Raw genomic sequence first — 26,067 nt, forward strand, 5'->3', positions numbered from 1 at the left:
GAGCCTCAATTGGGGAATTGCCTCTATTGGACTGGCCTGTGGCCATGTCTGTGGGACAGCTTCTTGACTGTTGAGTGATGTGGGAGGACCCAGCCCACCGTGGGTGGTGCCGCCCCTGGGCAGACAGGCCTATGTTGTATAAGAAAGTAGGCTGAGCAGGGGCCAGGGGAGCAAGCCAGTAAACATCGTTCCTCCATGGTCTGTGCTTCAGCTCCTGCCTCCAGGTTCCTGCCCTGAGTTCCTACCTTGGGCTCCCTGATGAACTCTGACCTGGGAGATGTAAGCCGAACAAACCTTTTCCTCCCCAAGTTGGTATTGATCAGAATATTTTGTCATGGCAACGGAGAAACAAACTAGGACACCCTGGTTGTTCAGATTTTGAAATCTGTGCTGTTTTCTTTCCTCCAGGTCACTGAGGGTACAGAGCTGAGACACTGGCATTAGAAACCTCTTTCAGTAGAACTGAAAAAGGCATTTAACCTCTGTGTGCCTTAATTTACCATCTGCAAAATCAGTACAAAGGCAATTAAATAGGGTGGTTGTGAGAATTAATCAATGCAGGTTGGGAATGGGAGGTGAACATGTAAAAGTGGTATCTAATCATGCCATCCTTATTATGAACAATAATAACATCATCAACGTTGAGTTCCTAACTCAGTTCACGATGCACTGACCCACCAGCTCTGATTATTACTGTTGATAATTAATATGGATAAGACTTGAGGCTAATGAGGGCTTTTCATGTCTTCAAACCTTTACTGGAGTAGGAGGAGAAGAAAATTCAATATTTTCTTTACACCAAATGTAACTGGCTTTGGATTTGTTGTCTATTTTTGTGTTTATCTTTCCTTAAAATTCCCTGAAGCCCACTTGGAATAATGGAGTAAATGAGTCAGTATGTAAAAATGAATTTTAAAGCCCACACGTGGTTGCTGAGACAGTGGCTCATCCGGGAAATGTTGGATATTTTTTGAAATTCAGAAAGCAATGATTGAGAGCGAGATAACCCTCTACAGCTGTAAGTCCAGGGGTTAGGAAACTTCAGAGAGACTTGTGACTCCATGCATGAGTATTTTGTGAGTCATAGCACTTCTATGGCCGTAAGCTGAATAAACCCTTTCCTCCCCAGGTTGGTACTGGTCAGAGTGTTTTGTCACAGCAATGAAGAACAAACTAGGACAACCAGCACTCATCTTTCTCGGATTCCTGGCTGAAGATGTCATGTGACCAAATTCCTCAGCTCCTGCCACTATGACTCCCCCACCATGATGGACTAACCTCAAACTGTGAACCAAAATAAACCCTTCCTTAAGGTTTTTCAGATATTTTGTCACAGCAATGAGAAAAGTAATTAATACAAAGTAAATGAGTGAACAGGGTTCCCGGAGGGTTCCCGGAGGAGGCTTCGGGGAGGGCTTGAGGATGGCTGAGCGTTTCCAGGGGAACAAAAGAGGAAGACGAGTTCCAGGCAGGTAGGCAGCCTGTGTATTGGCATGGAATTATCAACAGGGCACACCGGGGACATCCTGAGTCACTTAGGGAATCTGGGGGTTGTGAGGGGATGAAGGTGGAAGTGGGGCTCCAAGAGCAGGCTGCAGCTGCTGGGTGCAGGCAAAGGACCAGGCCCCATTCTCTTCATGGGTGCCTGAGACCCCGATCCATGCTCTCTTCCATACCTGGCACAATCAACAGCCCAAGATCCACATAGCCCATGCTGTATCAAGTCAAACACTGCTGCTGGGGGCAGACAAAAACAGTGCACTTTCCAGTAGTTTCTTCTAACAAGGTAGAGTGGCACCTCACTAGGAAATCAATTTTGGTTCCTCAGAGACTCTGATTGGGAACATGACTGAGGTAAAGTCCGACTATCTCAGTCTGCTTGGGCGGTCAGGATAAAAGGCCTCAAACCAGGGCACATCAGTAACATATTTCCTTATAATCTGGAGGCTAGAAGACTAAGATCAGTCTGGGGAGGGCTCTCACTGGTTGAAGGATAGCCACCTTCTTGCTGGGCACTTGTGGTATGAAGAGAGAGCCTTTTCTTGTCCCATAAAGATACAGTCCTATCAGATTAGGACCCCATCCTTAGGGCCCTCCCTAAAGCCCCTGTCTCATGCTTTGTTCACAACAGAGATTAGGCTTCAATAAATGAAGGGGTTGGGGGAAGGCACAGGATTCAGTCTACAACACAGACCTTCAAAGAGTTTCTTTGAGTGGACAAGAGCCTGACTGGGGCCAGAGACCAGCCTTCTCAGCCTTTTCTCAACCCGGCAGAGCCGCCGTGGTGAGTCGTGTGGTTAAGCCTCCAGTTTGTCTTCTCACTATGATTCCTTGAGTCCCAGGGCTCCTTGCTGGTGGAAGGTGGGGAAGAAGGCTCTTCCGAGCCCCCCAGGAAGGTCAGGTCGCAAGGAGCTTGGCTGTTTTCCTTCCAGCTTATCCATGAATACACTTGGTACATGAACTGTCTGCTACCATGGACACAGCATCCTGTGATACTAGGCCTGGGAGACCCCCTGCCAGGTCTGTAGCATCTCTGGGCATGAGGGGTGCTGCAGGGAGGGAATCAGAGGGTTCTAACTTGAGGAGAGGTCCACAGCTGGCAGATTTTGTAGCAGCATTGGCTGAAAGGGAAACAAAGCAGTTTTGCTGATTACCAAACCCCACCAGTTCCCCATTCTCTCTTTTATTCCTTGTTACTTTACTACAAGTTGAAGATCATTTCTTTCCTGAGAGTCAACTCTTGTATGCTGGATGTTTGTTAAAAATGAATCTGGAGTTGGGGAAATGGCTCAGGTAAGGTGCTTGCCACACATGGACGAAGACCTGAGTTCGAGTCCCAGAACTCAGGAGCAGGAGAGATGGGCAATGAATGCTCTTGCAGAGGATCCTGGTTAGGCTCGCAGCACCCACATGGTGGCTAACACCCACTGCCTGTGGCGGTCAGAAGAAGGTGTCAGATCCCCTGAAACTGGAGTCAAGGATGGGTGTTAGCCACCATGTGGGTGCTGGACTATGGGACCCTGTCTCAAAAATCCCCCAAATATGAATAAATCAGTTTAGGAGGCATGATGAATGGAACTCAACTACTCAAAATCTGGTCCTAAGCCAACAACATGGGCCTCACCAGGAACTTTTTCAACCTGCAGCATTCCAAGTTTACCATACCCACGAAATCAGAATCCACATTTTGGCAAGATCCCGGGGGGTTGTATGTACCTTAAAGTTCCAGAAGCCATAGGGTGGAAGGAAGGATGGCAGCCCAGAGGAAAGTGGGCCTGGCTTTCTGGAGGAGACAAGGCGAGTAATAAATAGCCTTTGGGTAAGTAGTCACAGGACCTGTGGTGTGATTAAACTGGTAGTCAACATATCCAGTCAAAACTCAAACACATATCCAATCAGAAATAGAACCTGGCTTTTTGCAAGGAGGCAGTTGGGGGAGGTTTGTCCCCTGTGGACCACAGTGAATTGATATCACACATTCTCATGTGGTTAGTTTAGTAGAAAGCATCTTGAACTTGAGCTTATATATGGAGAGCTGTTAAAACCCAAATCGCCAGGGCCCAGTGTGGTGACCTTTAACCCCAGCAGTTGAGGCAGAGGTAAGCAAATCTCTGTGAGATCGAGGCCAGCTTGATCTACATTAGTGAATTCCAGGCCAGCTGGGACTACTACTTTGTCCCCAAAAAAACAAAGCAAAACAAAACAAAAATAGATGGACTGTACCTCAGAGTTTCTGACATAGCAGGTACTACAGTCTGAAATGTGTATCCTGCATTCACGAATTGAAGTCCCAATTTCAGTTTTCCATATCCATGGGTTCACCATTCACAGATTCAACCAATTCTGAAGAGAAAATTTTTAAAAGGTTGTGTCTTTACTAAATATATACATTTTCTCATTATTATTCCCTAAACAGAGTATAATATTTACATAGCAGTTACATTGTATTACAGATAAGTAATCAAGAGAATTGTTGCAGCACATGGGAGATTGTGAGTAGATACTATATAAATATCATTTTATATGGGAGATTAAGCATCTATGGAATTTGGTCATCTATCCTGGACCCAACCCAGTCCTCCTCAGATATGGGCAGATGGCTGTTATCAGGAGGTTTGTGTTTTTGTTTTTTTAAATTTTATTTATTTATTTGTGTGTGTGTGTGTGTGTGTGTGTGTGTGTGTGTGTGTGTGCCACATACACACATGCATGAATGGAGATGCCTGCAGAAGCCAGAGAGGATGTTGGATGGAGTTATAGACAGTTGTGAGCTGCCTGACATGGCTTGTGGGAACTGAACTCAGGTCCTCTGCAAGAGCGTTGTGCTCTCCTAACCTCTGAGCCATCATCCCTTCCCCAAGATTTGATTTTAAAGAGCTAATTAAGGTTACATGAGGTCATAGGGATGTAGTCCTAATCCCATAGATATCCCTGGCTTTATAAGAAGAGAGACTACACACACGTGTGTGAGCACACTTGCATGTGAGTACACTTGCATGCTGGCATCCTGGGCTCAGACTTCAAGTCTTCAGAACTGTGAGAAATAAACTTCAGTTTAAGCTACTGGCAAATGGCATTTTTTCAGGGCAGCCTGAACAGACAAATGCGGTAGATCTAAGGTAGAATCAACAATGTGCCTTTCTGACCCAGGTAGTTTGAATACTGCTGGTCTGCGGACCCACTTTTGAGGCTTTTAGATACACTGTCTGTCAGGGAGAGGCTATGATACCTGTCTTAGATATGAGGTCCATGTGAATCTAGCTGGCTGGAGGGAAGGCAGACTGTGGGAAAGAAAAGGCAAGACCAGCCATAATGCATGCTCAGTTTCCTGTGCACCGCAGCCCTAAGCACTCAGAAGTGAGAAGGACCCCACTGCACAGGTCTCATCTGGGAGGAGCAGGGATCAGGGCAGGAGAGAGGAGGACAGCAATCTAGGTAGGGGACTCTCCCAGAGCAAGTCTGGTGCTGGAGCATAGGAATTTGACCACAAGGTTGACAGGTATAGGGAATCCTAAGCCACATGGATGGGCCCTGAATGTCCCCTGACTGGGCTGAACCCCTAATTGGGAAGTGCTGGGGGGCCAGGAAGCCTATGACTCCAAGTCTTCTCTGGGAACCAGAGTGCCAGGTAAAGTAGCAACCCAGAAATGTAAGGCCTAGTCCTGCTCAACACAGTCCTGGGTAGACAGATCACTCCTAGGCTGGGTCAGGTAAAAATCATGAGTTAGTTTTCCTGCCAGGGAGGGAGGGAGCTTTCCCTTACTTGTCCTTTGGGTAGAGCTAGTGACTTCCAGTTACAGCTGGGAGCTAGGATTGCAAAGACAGGAACATGTGCTGTGCCAGGCTCGGGGAGGGCCATTCCTTTAGGGTCTAGAGCCCATGTGGATTTTCCACAAGGGGTAGTATCCTGACGCTTATCTTTTTTATGTTCACAGTTTAAATGAGCCCACAAACCTTTGAGAGCTACAAGACCCTTACAGACCAACAAGCTGGCTGCTCATTTTAACAATGGGGTGGATCTGTTAGGGAGTGTCTGCAACTCCCTTTCTGGCTACTGTCCCCCATTTCCCTTAGTATTTGCTGAAAGGGCACCTCTGGGTGGTCATGTTTCTAACCACAAGACTCACTGCTCCTTGCTTGCTGTATCTGATGACAGGCAGTTCCCCTGACTTAAAGAGAGCCAATCTGTTGGCTGGCTGAGAGCCAATCAGTTTCAATCTCTCTTCCAAAAAAACTGAATTTAGAGATCTGGTCAACGTTGGTACTAAATCCGGAAATGTTAGAGTGTCATGACGGACCATTCCTGAGCAAACTAAGGTAATCAAGAGAGAAGAGAAAGACTCAACATCACACAGACACCTCCCAGGTGCCCGAAGTCATGGTGTCCAGAACAAGATTCTTCTTCCACTGTCCAGCTTAGTGGAAGGTACCATCCTTGGTGTAGTTGAGCAAATTAAAAGCCTTGGTATCATCTGTCAGTTCCTCACTCACAGTGTCCAATCAATGGGAGCATCTTGTTTTCACTCCCTTTATTTGCTCAAGCCCTGCTTCCCTTCTCTCCCCCATCATCCCGACAACCCATCCTGACCTGCCTAGAGCACTGCAATGACCTCTGTGTGTTTGTTCTGGCGTCTTCCTGCTACATGCCCCTCCTCCACAGCCAGGACAAACCTTCCAACATGCAAATCTGATCATGCCTCTCTCCTACCTCCCTCTCCAGCTCCTCACACAACCCTCACCACTCTGTTCTTTGTACTCACTACCTGACCTCTTTAGAGCGTCTCAATCTGGAATGTTCTTCCTCCCCCATCTTTGACCTGAAAACAGATCTCCTGCAGGGTAACAGGTAGAAATGGAGAGAGACGCTGCACTGTGCTATATCTGCAGCTCGTCCCACACCTGCTAATTCCCCTTCGCTTCATTCAATCCAGTGTGGAATCAGTCTTCAGCTACTCATAATACAGAGAGCCCTGACCAGTTCAGTCTGCCTCTTTGACTCCGAGCTCCTAGAATTAGGATTTTCCCCTATTCTGATCTATGTCCTCCCTCAGAAGAAGTGCCCTTGCCTTCTGTGGTAGAAAGGAAGAGGTAGGAACGGAATCTATGCATGGCCAATAGGAATAGAGGTGGGACCTACTATGTGTCAAATTCAAACTAGATATTTTTAAATTTTATTTTTGTTACTTTTAACTATGTGTGTGTTTACTTGTGGGTATGTGCACATGTGTGCAGGTGCCTGAGGAGGCCAGAGGCTTCAGATCTCCTGGAGCTGGAATTACAGGTGGCTGTGAACTGCCTGATGGTTGTGAGCTGTCTGATGTGAGTACTGGGAGCTGACCTCAGGTCCTCTGTAAGAGCAGTACACTCTTTTTAAATTTTTATTTATTTATTTATTTTGATTTTATGTGTATGAGTGTTTTGCCTGCATGTATGTAAATGTACCCATGTCATGCAAAGCCCATGGAGGCCAGAAGAGGGTGTTAGATACCCTGGAACTGGAGTTATAGATCGTTGTTAGCTGCCATGTAGGTGCTGGTAATTGAACCTGGGTCCTCTGGAAGAGCAGTCAGTGCTTTTAATCACTGAGCTATCTCTCCTGGCCCCACTGGAGCCGTCTCTTAACCACTGGGCCATCTCTCTAGCGCCCAAGCTAGGTATTTTACAAATTAACTCCTGAGGTGCATGTCATCATTATTACTATCTAATGAGAAAACCGAAGCTCAGAGATTACTTGCCCATTAATGGCTGAGACACTCAACCCCTACTAGACAACAAACAACTATTAACTCTGAACAAAGAATAAAAACCAAACTTGGGTAAAGGCTCTGGAAAGCCGCTAAAAGCAAGCAAAAACTAAAAGAGGTCTACTTAGAAGGTAGAGATGGCCAAAGGAAGAGTTAGTGAACTTGAAAATACATCAATAGAAAATCTCTCGTATGAGGAACGTGAAGGACTGAAGAAAATGAGAAGAGCGCCTTGGAGACCTATGAGGCCATGTCAGAATCTACATAGCAGAAGTCTGGGAAGGAGAGAGGGAAAGAGCACACGGTATCTGAAAGCATAGTGGATGAATTTTCCCTGTGTTTGGTGAAAAACATAAATTTCCATATCCAAAGGGCTGGAAAGATGACTCAGTGGTTAAGAGCACTAGTTGATCTTGCAGAAGACCTAGGTTTGAATCCTAACACCCACATGGCAGCTAACAACCTTCCGTAACTCTAGTTCCAGGAGATCCAACACCCTCTTCTGACCTCCGCAGGCACTGTACAACATGGGTGCCCTTACATACATGCAGGCAATGCACTCTACACATAAAAAAATAAAAATAATAAAATATTAAAAATAAATGAATTTTCATATCCAAGAACCCCAGGGAATAAGATATGTACAAACTTACACAGATAATCAGACTACCAGAAACTAAAGAGCCAAAAAAATGAAAACAACCAGAGGAAATGTCACATATTTTGTATAAGGGAGCTGTGACATGAATACCTCCGCCCTTTCATTAGAAAGAAGGGAACATCTTTAAAGCACAGAAAAGAAGAAGGATGCCTCTCTCTGTGGCCCCATCCTTCCCTCCTCCCGTAGTTGTCTGTCTGAGTTAGCACTTGGTCTCTGATTGCATTTTCCCTCCTTTCTCAGTATTGTAGTCATGTTCTCAGACCAATTGCTCACAGAAGCCGAGAACGGAAGGCGTTACGGTATGTTAGCATGCATAACTATGACCTATCTTGGAGACATACAGAGGTAGGAAACATATCTCAGTTTCCTACATGCTGTTACTACAGGGAACATGTGAATTCTTTGTTGTTTCTTCTCTGTCATCTGTTTTTTTCCCCTCTGGAAAATGGATTTTTGGACGAGCCTCACAACTAAGCTCTTAAACTAACTCACAGACTGACGCATTCACCCACCCATCCTCATTCTCGCATGTCCTTTCCTGCCACACTCTTGCCTTTCTTTAATGTTCTTGTTGACCTCACCCAAACTATATAATCATGTTGGTTGTAAGGACTGAGGCTTACCCCTGAAGTGGAAAGGCTGCAAAGTGAAAAGCAGAGGACGTGCAAATAAGAAGACATTGGTACACAGGGATTTTCCTCATTGTTGGCAACAGTTTCAGCCTTTGCTGAGAGGCTGTGTTCCCCACAACCCCTTCCCCCTGAGGTCCCAGGATGTGCATGGCAGTTTTTGCTTCTGTGTTGGGCTTATGCTGGGTCAGGGGAAGGGTTCTGTCATTTGCAGTTTCTAGTCTCGGAAGGACTTTCCACCTCCCTCTATGGCCAGCTGTGGTCTTGACTCGACACGTGGTCCTGGGCACCAGGACTTGACAGTGGACCTTTCCCATTCAGGCACCTAGAGGTTTTCCGTCATTTTTCTATTACTCTTCTGTAACCCCAGTGCACCTTCACCCGTGCCCCACAGAAAAAGCAAAACATCTAATTGAACTAGAGACTGAAAAAAAAAATCACAGTCTGGGAAGTTAAAAATAAAAAATAGACAAAATAATTAAGACGAGGAGGAGGAGGAAGAGGAAGAGAAAGAGGAGGAGGAGGAGGAGAAAGGTGGGTGAACTCAAAATGGTATGTTCAGTGAAAATACCTTTCGTGAATGAAAAGGAACTATTCAGAAAACTAAAAACTAAGAGAATCCACCGCCAGTCATTCTGTCCGAAGCAAGTTTTCAGGTGGAAGGGAAACAACAGTGAGTGGAAACTTAGATTACAGGAGGCCCCAAGGGAACCAGAAATAGCCAATGTGTGGTACATATGAAAAACTGCTTCCCTTTGGTTTGCTCAGACTCTGCATGATGATCAGGATGCCGGGGCATGTACCAGCTACTTGGAGGGTGTAAGTGGAAGGATCACTTCAGCCTAGTTGTTCAAGACCAGCCTGGCAACATAGCAAGACCATGTCCCTTTAGAAAAATAAATAAGCTAGGCCTGATGACACTGGCCTGCAATCCCAGGTCCTGGGGAGGCTGAAGGACAGGAGAAGGAGCAGAAACTCAAGGCCAGCCTGGGTAAGTTAATGACAGCCTACTTCCAAATAAAATAAATAAAAACAACCCAAAAGGACTGAGGATATAATTCAGTGGTACAGCACTGGCCTAACAAGTACAAGACTCTAGTTTTAATTAATCCTAGTACTGCAAAAAAAAAATAAATATGTATATGGTTGTTTAAAAGCAAAAAATTGCAACAGCATATTGTGGTGTTCACAATGTGTGTGCTCGTGATAGACGTAACAACTGTGTACCCTATGAGGGATAGGGGAGTTCGTGGTTAATGGCTTATAAAATCACAAGGTTTTTATATCTAATGAGTGGTACAAGTAATTTGCCAGTGTCCTCTAGTCAAGAAGTGATGGAGCAAAGCATGATTAATGTGCAAATCCCCATACTCTTTCTTCTTCATCAGACAAGTGAATAAGTACGGGAGAGCAAGACAGGCAAGAGCCTAACAGCTTCAACTGGCCTCAGGGGCCCCACATTGCTGAATGCTGAGGATTCCCAGGCCTCGGAGTCTGACCCAGCAGAGACAAGGCTTCTTCTTATGCCAGGCATAGGATGAGGCATCAGGGAGGGGCACAAGCCAAGGGCCAAATTCTCATCTAGCCTTGAAGTCAACCCTTGTGTCTAAGCAGACACCCAGGTGCCAGGTACCCTCCAGACAGGTAGCAAGGTATAGTCATCACAGTCAGCTCTGCTCTGCCCCCGGCCAGGGAGTGGCCACTGGTCTAAGGGCACCACCTTGCAAGCTGTCTAGGCTTGCCAAGCTTTGTGAAGATATCTAGGCAAAGTGGATTGGAATTCTCATTGGAAGGAGCTGGGGGCCAGTGCAGACGAGGACATGAGATGAATTTGGGTATTTGGGGGGGAACAACCTGGTCTTTGGCCAGAGTGGAAAAGACAAAAGAGAAACCTTCTATTGGTTTACTTGTTGCCCCTCAGCTTGGCTCTGCAGCCCCATTTCTAGATGCCTTTGCCAGCTTCTGTCTGGTGCTACACACAGGAGGGCTTGGCCAGAGATAGGATGGCAGGAGAGGGGGAAAGGCATTTATTTTCCTGTTTGTTGCTCCCATCAGCACAGCCCAGCAGTGGGAGCTGCTCCCAGAACCCAACTTCCCTCAGTCTTCCTGCAGAGCCAGGTGGCACCCTTCCTCCATGCCAGAGCTACAGCCTTGGGACCCCGCTACTTTCCTAGGTCCCTGTTACCCCATCCACTTGTGTCCTTCTGTTTCCTTAGTCCTAGCACTGGCAACCACCTCCTAGAGTAATTTTCACTGGGTCTCCTTAAGAATTCTCTTTTTCTTTTCTATAACCAAATCTTTCTATTAGATTTCCTTGGTTGAAATCCTGGTGTGCTTTCTGTTTTCTTGACCTGGCTCAGCTGATAGAGAAAGAATCATTCCTTCAGGGAGCCTGCTGGGACCACCAGAGGCAGAGAACATAGGAAAGGGGGCTCAGGTGGCCCTAAGCCCAAATCTTCTTTTAGCTTTCATTCCCTGGTTGATTTTGCATAAACTACTTTTTGAGACAGGGTCTCCCTGTAGCTCCAGCTGTCCTGGAACTCACTATGTAGACCTCCTTTTTCTGTGCCTCAGTTTCCACATCTGAAAATAAGATTGATAACCCAAACTTGATCCATTAGTCTCTGTGGGCACAAAAGGGAAAAAACTAAAAATAAACTTGAAGTACATTAGGCAAAAAGGTAAAATTATCCTCAGAATTTTCTAAAACAGTAACCATGGAGTACAAAGAACAAGGACGGGCTGGCCCTGCCTCGTACACAGCTGGTACTTCTTTGTTTGAGTCAGAGGGAGTCAATCACTTCAGCCCTATCTGCTCTAGGTGGTAGAAGAGAATGGTTTGGAACCTTCTAGGCACTCATCCTTACAGCTTTGCCCAAAGGAGAAAGGGCTTCCCATACCTAGCCTTCATTCTTGTCATTTCCAGGGAGGGCCAGCCCTGCACATGTCACTGTGGCTTAGGTGACATAAAGAATGACAGCTGTCAGTCAGTTACAACCCACCTGGTTTTAGAAACTGGGAGCATTTCCAGGCTGATGATTCCCATTTCAGAGACAGACAAGCTGAGGCTCGGGGAAGGAAGGGTGAACCACAGACTTGTGACTTTTATCCAAGTAACAAAACTGGACACTGCATCAGGTGCAACCTAGAATATAAGAAGTTGGGGAGGGGGTGCTGAGCAGTTAAGAGCACTGGGTGCCAAAAACTGTCCTTAACTCCAGTTCCAGGGGATCTTACACCCTCTTCTGACCTCTGTGGGAAATGCACAACATAGGTACACTTACATACATGCAGGCAAAACACACACATAAATTAATTAGTTCATTAATTAATTAAAATTAATAAAAAAGAAGTGCTGGGTAAGTAAGGGAACCACGCCTTCTACATAGGCTGTTTAGAAGGACAAGAAAGCAAAGGTTCAGAGAGGTTGCCTAGCTAAACCTAGGTCCCACAGCTAAGAGGCAGGGTTGGAATCTAAATGCCCTCATGGGCTCCCTGTGCCCAGTCCCCTCAGGCGATGTCCTATGATTGGGTGGCTCTGGAGGAGATGACAGTTCCATGGCTCTTTTCTCTCTGGTCTTGGATGTTGGCATGGCCTGCTGGGGCTTGCAGCATTTGAAAAAAAAATGTAGAGAAAGGGTAGAAAGAGACTAAAAATGACCAAAGGGCCAGAAAGAGCCTCCTGAGGAAAGGCAATGACAAGAGGTCCACTGGGCACTGGTGGCCCTGACACTGCCTGAGCTCTCAGTCACTAAATGATTGAAGTTTCCTGCATGTGCCCCATTGTCTAGGCATGTATTCTAACATGATTTTCTTCTGTGTCTTTATTAAAAAACAAAATTGTTTTCTTACCTAAAAAACTTCCTTCTGCTCCTATCTGAACTCTGTCCCAGGAAACTCCTACACATCCTTCAAAGCACATTTCAGGCCTCTCCTCTGGGAAGGCTTCATGCTTCTTAGCAGTGGAGCCTTACTGCTCCACACACCAGGGTCCCTTTGTTACACCAACACACCTAAGACTCTTCCAGAATAGCTGTGAATCTGCTGCAACAGAATCACCTCAGGAGTAATTGCAAAATAGTCAAGCCCAGGCCTCATCCTGTGAGAATCTGACTCAGGAAGGCTGGGGTGCCACCAGGTGTCAAAAATGGAAATATGTGCCCCTCCACCCCAAGTGTTTGTGCTGCTCAGCCAGGGGTGGGGAAGTCTGGGCTATGCACCTTGGAAGCTGGGCATTCTCCTGTACATCAGGGCCTGGTGCTGAGGAGTGCGAGAGGAGGGAGGAATGAGGAAAAGGAACGGGAGGTGGAAATGGGCAGGGTCTGAGGTGGGCATCAGGATAGGAAGCAGGTAACTTGGGGCAATGCCGCTGGGCCTTTCTGCTTTAAGATCTTATTGGAGGAAGCTGGAGTGATGGCTCAGTAGTTAAGAGCACTGGCTATACTTGCAGAGGACTTGGATTCAGTTCCCAGCACCTACATGGCAACTAACGACCATCTCTAACTCTAGTTCCAAGGGATCTGACATCGTCTTCTGGCCTCCACAAACACACATGGTATACCTACATACATGTGGGCAAAACACTCATACACACAAAATAAAATTTTTTTAAAAATCAAAAAAAAAAAATTTAAAGACCTTATTGGAAAAGTCCCCAGTTTTGGGCTTAGAAACTCCAGAATATGAGTCCTGATTCTGCTGCTCATAGCTGTGTGTGCCTCAGCAAATCACTCAGTCTTTGTTTCCTCTGACTGATGGTGAAGATCTTGTCGCTGGCTTCTGCAGGATGTTCTGAGCAGGTATCTGTCTAGCATTCAGGTGCAAGAGAGCTAGCTGGACTCAGTTGTCTGGGCTAGAGCCTGAGCTCTATGGATCCAGTGGGGACCAGCTTTGTGTGGTAGGGACACATGGCAAAGGCTCACAAGGCCCTTTTTAGAGAACTAAGCAGATTTCTGCAACTCCAGTGGGAATGAGGCCAGAGGTGCCTTCTGCAGGGCACAGTCCAGGCACTGAGCTCAGCCACTCTGCCCTGTTTTCTCAAAGCCTGAGCAACAGTGGCCTTGAGATGCTCAATTTTTTTTCTTTTCTTTTTTTTTTTTTTTCGGTCTTTTTTATTTGAGACAGAGTCTCCCTGTAGCCCCAGCTGGCCTGGAACTATGTAGACCAGGCTGGCCTTGAACTCACAGAGATCTGCCTGCCTCTGCCTCCCAAGTGCTGGGATTAAAGGCGTGCACGCTTGGAATTCCAGCACTGAGGAGGCAGAAACAGGAGGATCCCTGAGGTCTCACTGGTCAGCCAGCCTAGCATAATTGGTGAGCTCTAAGCCCAGGAGAGACCCTGTCTCAAAGGAGGCGGGCAGCATTGATGAGAGCACGACTGTTAGGGTTGTCTTCTGGCCTACACACACACACACACACACACACACACGCACACACACACACACACTCATGTATATATGTATGTATATACATATACCATGTTTCCTCAAAACAGTTTTTCCCTTAACCTTGTAGTTCCCATCGCATGGTTACAAACTGAACTGACGCTCCTGCTGACCACATGTGCTGAACCTGTTAATAGCTCTTAGGGGCAAATGGAGGGAGTCCGAGGCTTGCCCACCATCTCCATCAAAGCAAAGACAGGCCTTGACTTGACTTGCAGGCGGGGAGCAACTACCCTGATTGTCCTGGGGCTGAGGGTTTTCCTGGGAAAACTGGGACAAGCTGTTCACCCAACTTGCAGGGCAGCTACAAGAAGCCCAGCTGGGCTTGGCAGCTATCCACTCTGCTGCCCCAGGCGAGTGGGCAGCCAGCTCAGTCCCACAGCTGGTTGGGTTCCTTGCTGTTATAAAAGACTGTCCACATGAAACAGTGTCTGTGGGTGACAGCTGGAGCTGAACTGAAAAGACGGCTGCTTAGACACAGGGACTCCAGGTCTCCGTGATTCAGGAGCTGGAATTTTCTCGAGTCACTATGGGGACAGAGTTAGGACTCAGGCTGGGAGGGAAGAATTAAATTGACAAAGATAAAACTCTATGGAAGGACCGGTGAAATGACTCAGTGGGTAAAGATATCTACTGGCATACTTCAGGACGTGATTTCGATCTTTGGAACCCATATGGTAGAAGGAGAGACTCTCAAAAGTTGTCTTCTGATTGTCATAAGCATGCCATGCACATACACAGAGGCACACACAAAATAAATAATAGTAATAATAATAATTAATAATAATAAAACTTCTGAAAAGCCCAATGCCATATAGAAGCTTGCCATGGGGGCATGGCTTCCCAGAGTCAAGGGCTGTCATGCTTGGGGGCCTAAGGCTGCTGCTGTGAGGTGGTATGAGGTATCAGGATGAGGCAGACCCTGCATGATCTGCCTGTCAGCAGTGACCTTGGACAAGCTTCCTAGCACTTCTGAGCTATATTTTGTCACTCATGGCATGAGGCTAATGACACCTCTGTACAGAGTTAAGATGAACCATCTGTCATCAACAAATGGCCTTGCCTAATACCCAACAGGCTGCTCTACCCCCAGGGCCAGACCAAGGTCAGTGGGTAAACAACCTCCCAACCTGAAGGCTGTCTGGTGAGCCAGATGAACCCAGGGCTGCTCCACTCAGGCTGGGACCCAGGGCCCTTCCCTTCTCAGGTGAACTTTTCTCCTTTGTTGAGGTTTTTACCAACTCCTTGACCACCCTTTCCTCACTGCTTCATGTTGGCTATATTATAGGAAAATGAGATTTGGGGTCCAGCATACGACACACAGATACCCCACTAAGCTTTTCATTCTTTTTATGTGAATGATCTCATCTGACCCTTGAACAACACTTTGAGGATAAAGATCTCACTTCCTACTTCATGTGTGTGGAAACTGAGACCTGGGGAGATTGAAGAAGTTATTCAGGGTCACACAGAGTCAGGCCCTCAGTTCTGGGCTCTAAGTGCAATGCTCACAGAAGCAGATCTTGGACACATCAGGAGGGTAAGGCACAGCTCACCCTGGCTAAACTGCCACAGTTCCTCCAACTTTTGGATCCCTCCTTCTCATCATGGCATTACCAACAGGCAAAAAGTTCTTTTCTAGAATAACAGCCTCCCTCTCAGTTCCAGACGCAGGGACTGAGAGATGGTGTCCTGAGTCTGACGTCTGACTCACCATCCCCCATCTCTCACCCCACCATGGACTGATTATCCTAAGCTGCTAATGATGGACCAGACAACTCCAGCTTCCTTTTGCCAGAGAAAAGGGAATGTATTACATTGAAAAGAGATGGTGAGAACCAAGTAGGAAAGTGATGAATGTCAACAGAGCCAGGGAGAATCCTATCACATGACTGGCTGTCCTGGCCTAAATCACACCATCTGGGTGTGGCACTTTGATACTGCTTCCTAAAGGTCTGGAATACTGCCACAAGAGGGAACAGGGCTGGGCTCTAGATTTAGTTCCCTAACAGATGTCCCCAAAACTTTATTGACTCTTGTAAAGTAGAAGATCTTGAAGGCTGGAATCAATCACAACTTTGGTTTCTGAGGGACACATCAAAGCATCTGTCACTGGATGTGATTGAAGGTATGATCAGCCTCACAGCTCGGAAGGAAGAAGGATGACAGGGAAATGAGGCAAGACAGGAGGACCGAGAGTAACCACACAGGGATTCAAAGGCATGTCCAGCATGTCAGTGTGGAGTGATGGTAATCAGCCTGTCTGTCCCTCAAAAAAGTCTTGGGAAAATGGGATACAAAATATGTGTACCTGTAAGAGTTATAAGCCCCCCAAACAGCCTCAAGGGGCTGGTGAGATGGCTTAGTGGGTAAAGGTGCTTGCTTCACAAGCCTGGCACAAGCCTGGCAACCTTAATTTGATCACTAGAACCCATGTAAAGGTAGAGGGAGAAAACCATCTCCACAAAATTGTCCTCTGACCTGTACACACATGCTGAGGCACATGTATGCGTTCCCCCACCCCCACATCATGCACATACATACATAGTAATAAATAAAAATTTAAAGAAAAACAGCCTCAAGGTGAAACTTCTGTTCAAATGCCCTCGTTTGGCAGCACCTCCTTGTGGAGAACTTGTCAAACTGCCTGTAGAACTGTAGGTTTAACTGTAACTGTTGAACATAGCTAGAGTAATATCTGTTTCACAGACTAAGCCAATAGGAGGTTGAACACACACACACATACACCAGCACTGCATGCACATGATGCACTTATACACATGCAGGCAAAACACTCATATACATAAAATAAAAAATATATTTTTAAAAAGTGAGACATTACACACACAGAGAAAACACTCAAGGAAACCAGCCACCCAGTCCTCAGAACACAGCCCTGGTGACACTCTGCTCTTAAACTTCTGACACCCAAAATTACAAAGTATACATTTTTTTGTTTTTTTCAAGTTTTTTCATTTTTCTTATTTTCTAGCCACCAGGTTTGCATCTGATTTGCTATGGCAGCATTGTGATATTAACATGGGGGAAGAAGAAATAGTCTATGAAATAACGGCTGGGAAATTTCCAGAACAGCAGTAATGCATCAATACTCACATCAGCATCCCAACTACTACCACATACAGTAGTTAAAAGGGAAATCTCGCTTGAACAGACTGAATGGCACCCAGAACCTCAAGAGGCGACCCGAACCTTAAAACGGCAAAGGAGAAGACACATTGTTCAAGAACTGTTTCCTCAGCCACCACAGCAGATGGAGAAGGAAGTAGAAGGGTGTCTTTCATGTCCAAGAGAAGTGACTGTCAGCACAGGGTGTCATCTGCAGCAAAGTCAGCATTCCAGAGCAAGAGTGACGGGAAAGAGTCTTGGCATGTAGAAGTATCACCAGCCAACTCTGAGTGAGGAATTCCGTGACCTCTGTCAATAGAGGGAGAGCATCCTGACCAGAAGGTGTGAGAAAAGCGTGGGAGCAAGGGAAGGAACAGGCATGGGGACTCCTGAGTCAACAAGGGCTGTGTGATACAACATGTACATCATAGAGGGACCGCTGCACTCAGCCTGCCAGGCACTAGCTTTGCACTTGTCTTGCATTGCAAGGTTAGAGCAGAAGCTGGATTGTTTGGACTCCCGTGCCAGGTAACAAAAGTGTAGGAAACACAGAAGAGCCCTGTCCTGGGATCACAGGGCCTTCTGCAGCCTCACCCCTGGCTAATGTTCCTTTACCCCTACTTTGTCTCTCCAGGCTTTCCAACGGATTGAGAGCCAAATTTCCCATATGAAATCCTGTTTAACTGTGTAACATAGCTAGAGTAATATCTGTTTCACAGACTAAGCCAACAGGAGGTTGAACACACACACAAAGAGATTCACATATACACATACACACATACACATACACAAATATGCATACACACACCTACACACATACACACATGCCACACACACACACACACACACACACACACACACAGAGGAAAATATCTGGCCAGGACAGCATCTATGCTGGAGTAGAATTAATGAAGTCAAGTGATTTAAGATGCTTGTATCATTTGGAAGGGAGGCAAAGGTTTCCATTAACTTCTGACTTTGATAAATTAACAATGCACATTGTGTCTACTGGGGTAATTACTAAAATAATGAAAAAGAGGTTTTTAAAAAGTGGAATTAACTTTTCATAGACATAATTATTACAAAAGGAGGGGAGGAAGGAGAGCAAACACAGGCGGAACAGGCAGGACAAAATGACAGCAAAACCAAGGAGGCAGATTTAAATCCAAATCTATACTACACTGATTATGTATCTGTTCTAGTTAAACATAAAGATTATCAGCATGAATTAAAAGCAAAAATCTAGGACTGGAGAGATGGTTCAGCAGCTAAGAGCACTGGCTGTTCTTGCAGAGGACCTGGGTTCAATTCCCAGCACCCACATAGTGGCCAAGACCCATACGTAACTCCAGTTCCAGGGGAATCCAATGCCCCTCTCTGATCTCCTTGGGCATTGCATGACACAGGTTCACTTACATACATGCAGGCAATACACTCATAAGCATCTCTCCAGCCCCTCTTCTTATAAAAAGCAAAAATCCCACTATCCGCTTTATACAAACAATATATGAGTCCATAAAGGGGGTGGGGATAGAGATGGCTCAGTGGATAAATCATTCGCTATGCAAGCCTGAGGACCTGGGTTCGAGGCCCCAGAACCCACATAAAAGCCCCACACAGTAGTGTCTGTAATTCCAGAGCACCCCTGCCAGTAGATGGGAGGAGGAGACTGGAAGATCATAGGCCAGCCACCCTGGTGCATGCAGCAGTGCACAAGAGAGACCTTGTCCCAAATGAGGTGGAAAAAGAGGACTGACACCCAAGGTTGTCCTCTGACCTCCACATACTCACTGTGGCATGCGTGTACCCACACCCCCCGCCTACACATACACCCCACACACACGTGCACACACACACAAGAATGTATGCATGACAAAGAACAGAGAAAGATATAAACCCTGACCAAAAGAGAGTCTGCACGGTGCACTCACTATCATATTGATTATGTTGCTATCCATCACATAGACTCCACAGAGAAAAACCTTACAAAAAGAAAACAGGTTCATTTCAAATAATAAAGGGTTTAATTATGAATTATATGCGAAAATGAAATGAAAGAACTTGAAAGAAAAACAAAAGAGTTGTTTGAGGACTAAATTTTATACATACAAAAAGAAATCCCAAGTGGGGCTAGGGATGTAGCTCAGTTGGTAAAGTGCTTGCCTAGCTGCACAGAGCCCGAGATTTAATCCCAGTGCCACATAAACCAAGTGTGGTGATTCATACCTATAGTCCCAGCAATCTTGGGGGGAGTAGCTGGAGGGTCAGAAATTCAAGGTCATCCTCAGCTACATAGCAATTTTGAGGCTGTCTGAGACATTAAGAAACAAATAAAAAAGGAAAAAGTCTAAAGACTCTAGAGATAAACTACCAGATAACTAAGAAAATTGGACAAGGGGCTGGCAAGATGGCCTGAATTTGAGCTCTGGGTCTCACATGGTAGGAGGAGAGAACTGATTCCTGCAAGTTGTCCTCTAACCTCCACACATACATTGTGGCACCTCCCTAAAATGCACACATTCAGAACATAGAGTTTTCAAAACTGGAGAAGAAAACAGTTCAGTTGGAAATGAACAAAAAAGGCTGGGTAAAGTATCACATGCCTGTAATGCCAGCACTTAGGAGGCAGAGGCAGGAGGATGTCAAGTTTAAAACCTAAACATACAGGTGGTGGGAGTAAGACTGAGATTTGAACAGACACTCCACCAAAGATTTGTGAATGGAAGACCAGTGCTTGTAAAGAAGCTCGATGCCACTGTGGAGAGGAGGCTGGGGTGCACTGGGAGGGGGCTATAAAGGGAGCGAAGAAATATTTGGGGCTGATGACTATGCTCATCATCTTCAGTGAAGTGTTGGTTTCATGGGTGTGTTGTATGTTAAAATTTACCAAATTGTACGCTTTGTCTGTGCTGTTTAATGCATGTCAATCATGCCTCATTCCAGCTGTTTTTACAGAGACACCAGAAAAAAAAAAAAAAACACCAGAAACATACCATGTTTGTGGGCTGAAAAACTCAACAGTCTCCCCAGTTTGATTTATAGATTGAAGGCTATCTCAATGAAAGAAAATTCCCAGCTCTCTCTCTCTCTCTCTCTCTCTCTCTCTCTCTCTCTCTCTCCTTGATGAGCTCATTCTGACTTGTATGTGAACATTCAAAGGACTAGAAGTCAAAACCCTGAGATTCCCCTAATAGGTCAAAGAATTTGGTGGGCAAAACAAAAATTGATTATAAATCTGCAATAATTTAGACAGTGTGCTATTCTCAGGAATCGACCAGTGAACAACCAGGCAGAAGAAGGTCCAAAATTACCAGGCTTGCATGGACAGCTGGTATATGATAGAGGTGAATCACAGGGCAGGGGAAAGGGTGGACTTCATGATAAATAGTTATGTAAGAAGGTGAAGTAGGAAGCCCTACCTCACACCATACACAAAAACCAATTCCAGGAGCCAGGGAGGTAACTTGGTGGTCGAGCACATGCTTAGCATACTCTGAAGTTCAATCCTTACCACCAAAACTAACTAAAACCCAAACAGCAATTAAAAAATCAACCAATTCCAAGTAGACTATGAACTTAAATGTCAAAGACAACACTTTATTTTCATTTGGGTTTTTGAGACAGGGTCCACTATATAGCCCCAGCTGGCCTGGAACTCATTATCTAGACCATCACAGGCTGACCTCAATCTCACAGAGATCTGCCTGCCTCTGCCTCCTGAGTGCTGGAGCTAAAGTCATACACTACCATGCCCAGGGTATCTGCCCCAAGAGTTATAAACAGTGAATGCCTGCATCAGCTTTCTTGTTAAACCAGAATTCTAGAAATAGTACAAATCTCCACTGATAGTAGACTAGATAAATGAGATGCAGTACATTTTTAAAAATGGAATGCTGGGGCTGGAGAGATGGTTCAGCAGTTAGGAGCACTGGCTGCTCTTGCAGAGGACCTGAGCTCAGTTCCTAGCACCCATGTCAGGCAGCTCACAACACCTAGAACTGCAGTCCCAGGAGATCCAACACCCTCTTTTGGACTCCATGGATACCTACACTCATGTATGCACATACTCACACACAGAGACACATACACATAATTAAAACCTAGCATACAACAAACTATATTCAATAACATGGGTAAAGCTTATGATTATAATGTTGATCAAACAATGAGTATAAAGAATATATTTCTTATAATTAAACATCTTTAAAAATGTGTGTATTTAGCCGGGTATGGTGGTACACACCTTTAATCCCAACACTCTGGAAGCAGAGGCAGGTAGATCTCTGTGAGTTCGAGGCTAGCCTGGTCTACAAAGCAAGTTTCACCATGCCTGGCAGAAAAGAGAATTTTTAAAAATCATATTTTTACAGTTCCATTTAAACTTAAAATACTTCTAGAGAGCACTCAAGAGACAAATAACAACAGTTACAGAGAAGATGAGGTGAGGATCAAGAGAGAGGAAGGCAGTATTCAGAGAGACTTTCCCTTCTCATGTATGCCTGTTGATATATTTTATTTTGTGAATGTAGTTCTTATTCCTAAAATTAAACATTTAACTTACTAAAACGGTGTCACTGGGAACTACATGGAGCCTTGTGAAAAAATTAGGATGAACAGTTCTCTCCCCTCACTTAACCTGGAACCCTGGCATCTGTTAATGCAGTCTGAGACCTTGACAGCTTGCTTTTGCCTCAGACTTACAAGTTTCCAGTGAACAAATTCAGTGGAGCCTTTGGCCTGGCCTCTAGCCTCTTGCCCTTGGGAGGCCTGGCCTCTGGTTGAGGCCACTTGCCCTGGGGAGGCCTGGCTCCTGGCTGCAGGAGCAGTGGGGAAAACACCTCTCTGGCCACTGAGAGGCTTCCCACAGGCCAAGATGCCTGTCTGTCTGTCTGTCATCCTCCCACCAACCAGATTACCTGCCTGGACTTCATGATGCCCCCATGGACCCATGATTCTACCTCAGCTCCCCTCCTTTTTCTTGGACCTGCCTTCCTGGCTCAGAACCAGGCCTACCCTCCTACCTGGGTGGCCTCCTCCTGGCCCAGGCTCTACCCAGATGCCAGCCCCAGATGACACCCAGACCCTAATTAAATCTCCATCCTTGTCTGCTTGGAATTCAAGTCCCAGCATTGCCTACCAGCTTTGGCCCTTTCTTTGCCTGTGGTTTTCCAGCTCCATTGAGCCTGACATATGTACTAGCAGCAAATAATAGTTAACATCATTAACAACAATCTGTAGCTCCTTTAAGCCAGCATCATGAAGTTTGGAAGAGACAGCTGTCAAAGGCACATTTGTGATCACTTTTGAAGCTCATGACAGAAATAGCCTAGCAGAGGCCAACCTTGTATCTAGACACTTACAAGCTGGGAAGGGTCAGACATGTGCAGATGACGAGATAATTCTGAACACGCATGGCATGCAGGGCCATGTAAACACACGGAGGACCAGATCAGAGAAGGACCCTGGGGACCTGTCCCCAAACCACCCCGCCGGGACAGACACAGCCTTACAAAACCAGCAGCTCTTCAACAAGGAAGAAAAATGGGATGGGATGCCTGGGAAGCAGGGTGTAAAACCGCAGAAGGTAGCCAAGGAGAGAGTCCCCCACCACCCCCGCACATCCTGAGGCTCTATCTTCAAACATCAGTCCGTGGCATCAAGCCCACCAGCGCCCATAAATATTTTTCTATTGACTTTTGTTTTAGTCTTTAACAGTATCCTATGAACTATTTCAATAAACAGTGCAAGGCAGAGGAAGGGAAGATTCAGAGCACAGAATAAATCTTTGATGCATGAACATGGGCTTTAGCCAACCCTGTCTTGGGCTGTAGTGAGGAGCTTAGGACACTGACATTTTGCAGTGCACAGACCAGGCATGGATATGGCCCTCAGGGCTCCTCCAGGATCTTCAGCAGTGTTGCTGAGTGAAGAGGGAAGGACCAGAGAGCAAGGCCAGCTGGAGGGAGAGACGGAGAGAGGGAAATAAGGCTCAGCTAGCCATGGCCTCAGAGGCCCTCAGACCTTTCCTGCTGTGATGTGATATTTGAGCAGACTGTGGAACCTGATTGCCCAGGTTCAGCTCCTACTTGTACCATTCCCTAGCTGCACACCCTAGCCCTCAGCTTCTGTGTCTATAAGGTGTAGATAAAACTAGCATCTGCCATATAAGGCTGAGGTCAATGCTGAATGAGATCATTCATGGAGGGCTAGGGATGTGGCTCAGCTGGTAGTGTTTGCTCAGCATTCAGGAAGTCCTGGACTTGATACCAGGACTGCATAAAACTGGGCTTGATGATACATGACTATAATCCCAGCATCCAGGAGATAGAGGCAAAGGGATTAGGAGTTCAAGGTTGTCTTTGGCTACAGAGCAAGTTTGCCAGCCTGGGCTACTTTATCTATCTATCTATCTATCTATCTATCTATCTATCTATCATCTATCTATCTATCTCTATATAGAGATAGAGATAGAAACAGAGAGACACAGACATACATACATACATACACACACACACACACACACACACACACACACATACACACACACACAGCAAGAGAGAGAGAACCTCCAAGGATACTTATTAGTCCTAAATCCATTTTATAGTTGCCCACCCCCCACTCTCCCAAAGCTGTTCAAGTTCTAGGAAACAGGCTTCCACATCTATTAACTTGAGTAAAGCTGTTTAATGTGTAAAGTAGTCACGGAATGCTTGAGATAGTCAGCCCAGCTCCTGGGAGGCGGGTGTATTCGGAAAGCAAAGCACACAGAAGAATGAGTGAGGCCAGCGACAGAACCTGGTTCCCACGCTTGGGCCTTGGGCAGGGTGCTTGGCCTGTTGGGGCTTTGAGTTGGCTCATCCATAAAGTGGGTGTGACTGCACCATCACCATGATTACTGGGAAAAGCAAACGGGAGTAAGGGTGAAGAGTGTGTGCAGCGGGTGCAGCCCAGCCTCACAGAACAAAGGGAAGGTGGCCTCATTGGGGGTACAGGTGAGAAGTAGCTAGTAGGAACTTCAGGGAAGTCATTTCTCTGTCCAGGTCTAACTGAATAAGGTACCATAAGTGCTTTAATGGTGATAATAATTTGCAAAGCATCCTAGGGTTTCCTAAGTACTCTTTTATTTTCTTTTTGATAGTTGTACATGATACACAAAGCTGGTATGGAAGTTACTACATAGCCCAGGCTGACCCTGACTTTGTGGCAATCCTGCACAAGTGTTAGGATTACAGCTGTGTTTCCCTGCCTGGCTCCCCTAAGCACTCTACTGAGTCTCACTAAAACTGCTGAGGCTCAGACAAATGCAGTGACTTGCTTGAGGTCACAGCATAAGTGGCAAAGTCGACCAGACACTAGTTTTGCAAGGTCATATTCTTGTTTCTTTCTCTCTTGCTCATCTGCCCCAGGGCTTAGGGCTTTGTAGCCTGATGGCTAGGCTCACTCTCAATGTCTTGAACCTGGCAAGGAGAGCCCGACTGGCCCCGCCTCCCAGCTCCTCCCCCACTGGTTGGGGACTCAGGGAATGTGAGGCACTGTCACCCTAAGGTCTGGTGGGGAGGGCCTAGGATGTGAGTCTTGGCCAGTCTGGCTCCATTTGCAAGTGCCTATTGAGCTCAGTGCTTAGCTCATATCAATTCTCAGTACATGGCTGTTGGCAAGAGTTTTGCTACATTATGAGCCAAGGCTGTGGGTTTTGTGTCTTTTAAACTCTGTTGAGTACAGACTGAGAAAAAGCATGCAAGACCTGGGAGACAGCAGCCTCTAGTACGGTAACCAAGAAAGAACATAGACAAGACAAGAGTGAAAAACGATCCCTGAGGCAGCTGTGGGTATAATCCAGTAGTAGGGTGCTTGCATAGCATACATCCCCAGCACTGCACAACAAACAAGGGATCTTCCATTAAAGATGAAAACAAATGGAGCTGGAGAGATGCCTCAGTGGTTAAGAATGTGTGTCGTTCTTGCAGAGGACCAGAGTTTGATACTCAACACCCAGATTGTTCACAATAGGCTATAACTCCAGCTGCAGGGGAATCTGACACCTTTGGCCTCCATGTGCACCTGCACTCATGTGCGCACACACACACACACACACACACACACACACACACACACATGCAGGCACACACACAATAAATAGATGTATTAGTTTTCTGTTGTGATTAAACACCATGACCAAGGCAACTTACAAAAGGAAGGGTTTATTGGGTTTATGGTTTCAGAGGGGTTAGAGTCCATCCCAGCCAGGGAAGCATGATGGCAGAGGCAGCCAGAGAAGAAAGCTGAGCACTCACATCTTCAGGCAAGCACAGGAAGCGGGGGGGGGGGGGGGGGAGGATCCCCAGCAGCTGTCAAAGCCAGCCCCAGTAATGTGCTTCCTCTAGCAAGGCTGCACCTCCCCACACCTCTACAAACAGCACTAGCAACTGGAGTGAAATACTCAAATACTTGGAGCTTGTGGGGGACAGACATTCTCATTCAAACCACCGCAAAAAAATAAACAAATAAATGACTGCTTAAAACAAACAAACAGCACCACTGCACATACCACCCAGTGAATGTACCACATAAGCTTCCACGATTCCAGCTGTCCTTCAACCAGCCTGGGTACATACGCTGACCGGTCCCCATTTGCCAGCTATGGCAGAGGCCCAGAGATTTTGCTATGGAATGGATGACTATGAAAGTGCTGCACCAAGAAAGAGGCGGTAACTTGTTCTCACTGACCAACTGTCCAGAGACCAATGAATGAGATCTAGAAACAGTCAGCATGAATCATTCATTCATTCGCCCACTCATAGCCTCCATTGTGAGTACACTCATAGAGACAGAAAGACCACAGTCCCTGACTTCAACTTGGGGAGACAGATGAGGAGACTGGATATTCCTCTAAATGCCAAGGAAGCCCAGGCCCTTGGAGCAAAGAGGCTGGCACATGGGGGGCTTGCTGTCAGTAGGGCAGGC

The 26,067-nt window shown here is 46.2% G+C and overlaps 1 long non-coding RNA gene across 2 annotated transcripts; it reads right to left on the reverse strand.

The window, feature by feature from the left end:
- Nucleotides 1-1,863: 1,863 nt before the first annotated feature.
- On the reverse strand, nt 1,864-25,767 carry LOC115068171. 2 transcript variants are annotated; one of them, XR_003847546.1, is made up of 3 exons: nt 25,652-25,767; nt 3,724-3,843; nt 1,864-2,621 (listed from the first exon to the last, which is right to left on the reverse strand). It is a non-coding gene; the product is annotated as an uncharacterized LOC115068171 (long non-coding RNA). The 2 variants fall into 2 exon arrangements; XR_003847547.1 differs by lacking the exon at nt 25,652-25,767 and adding an exon at nt 11,537-11,660.
- Between the last annotated feature and the right edge of the window lie 300 nt (nt 25,768-26,067).

Source organism: Nannospalax galili, unplaced genomic scaffold, assembly GCF_000622305.1.
Source record: "Nannospalax galili isolate Female #2095 unplaced genomic scaffold, S.galili_v1.0 scaffold8, whole genome shotgun sequence".
In the NCBI taxonomy this organism is placed as follows: domain Eukaryota; kingdom Metazoa; phylum Chordata; class Mammalia; order Rodentia; family Spalacidae; genus Nannospalax; species Nannospalax galili.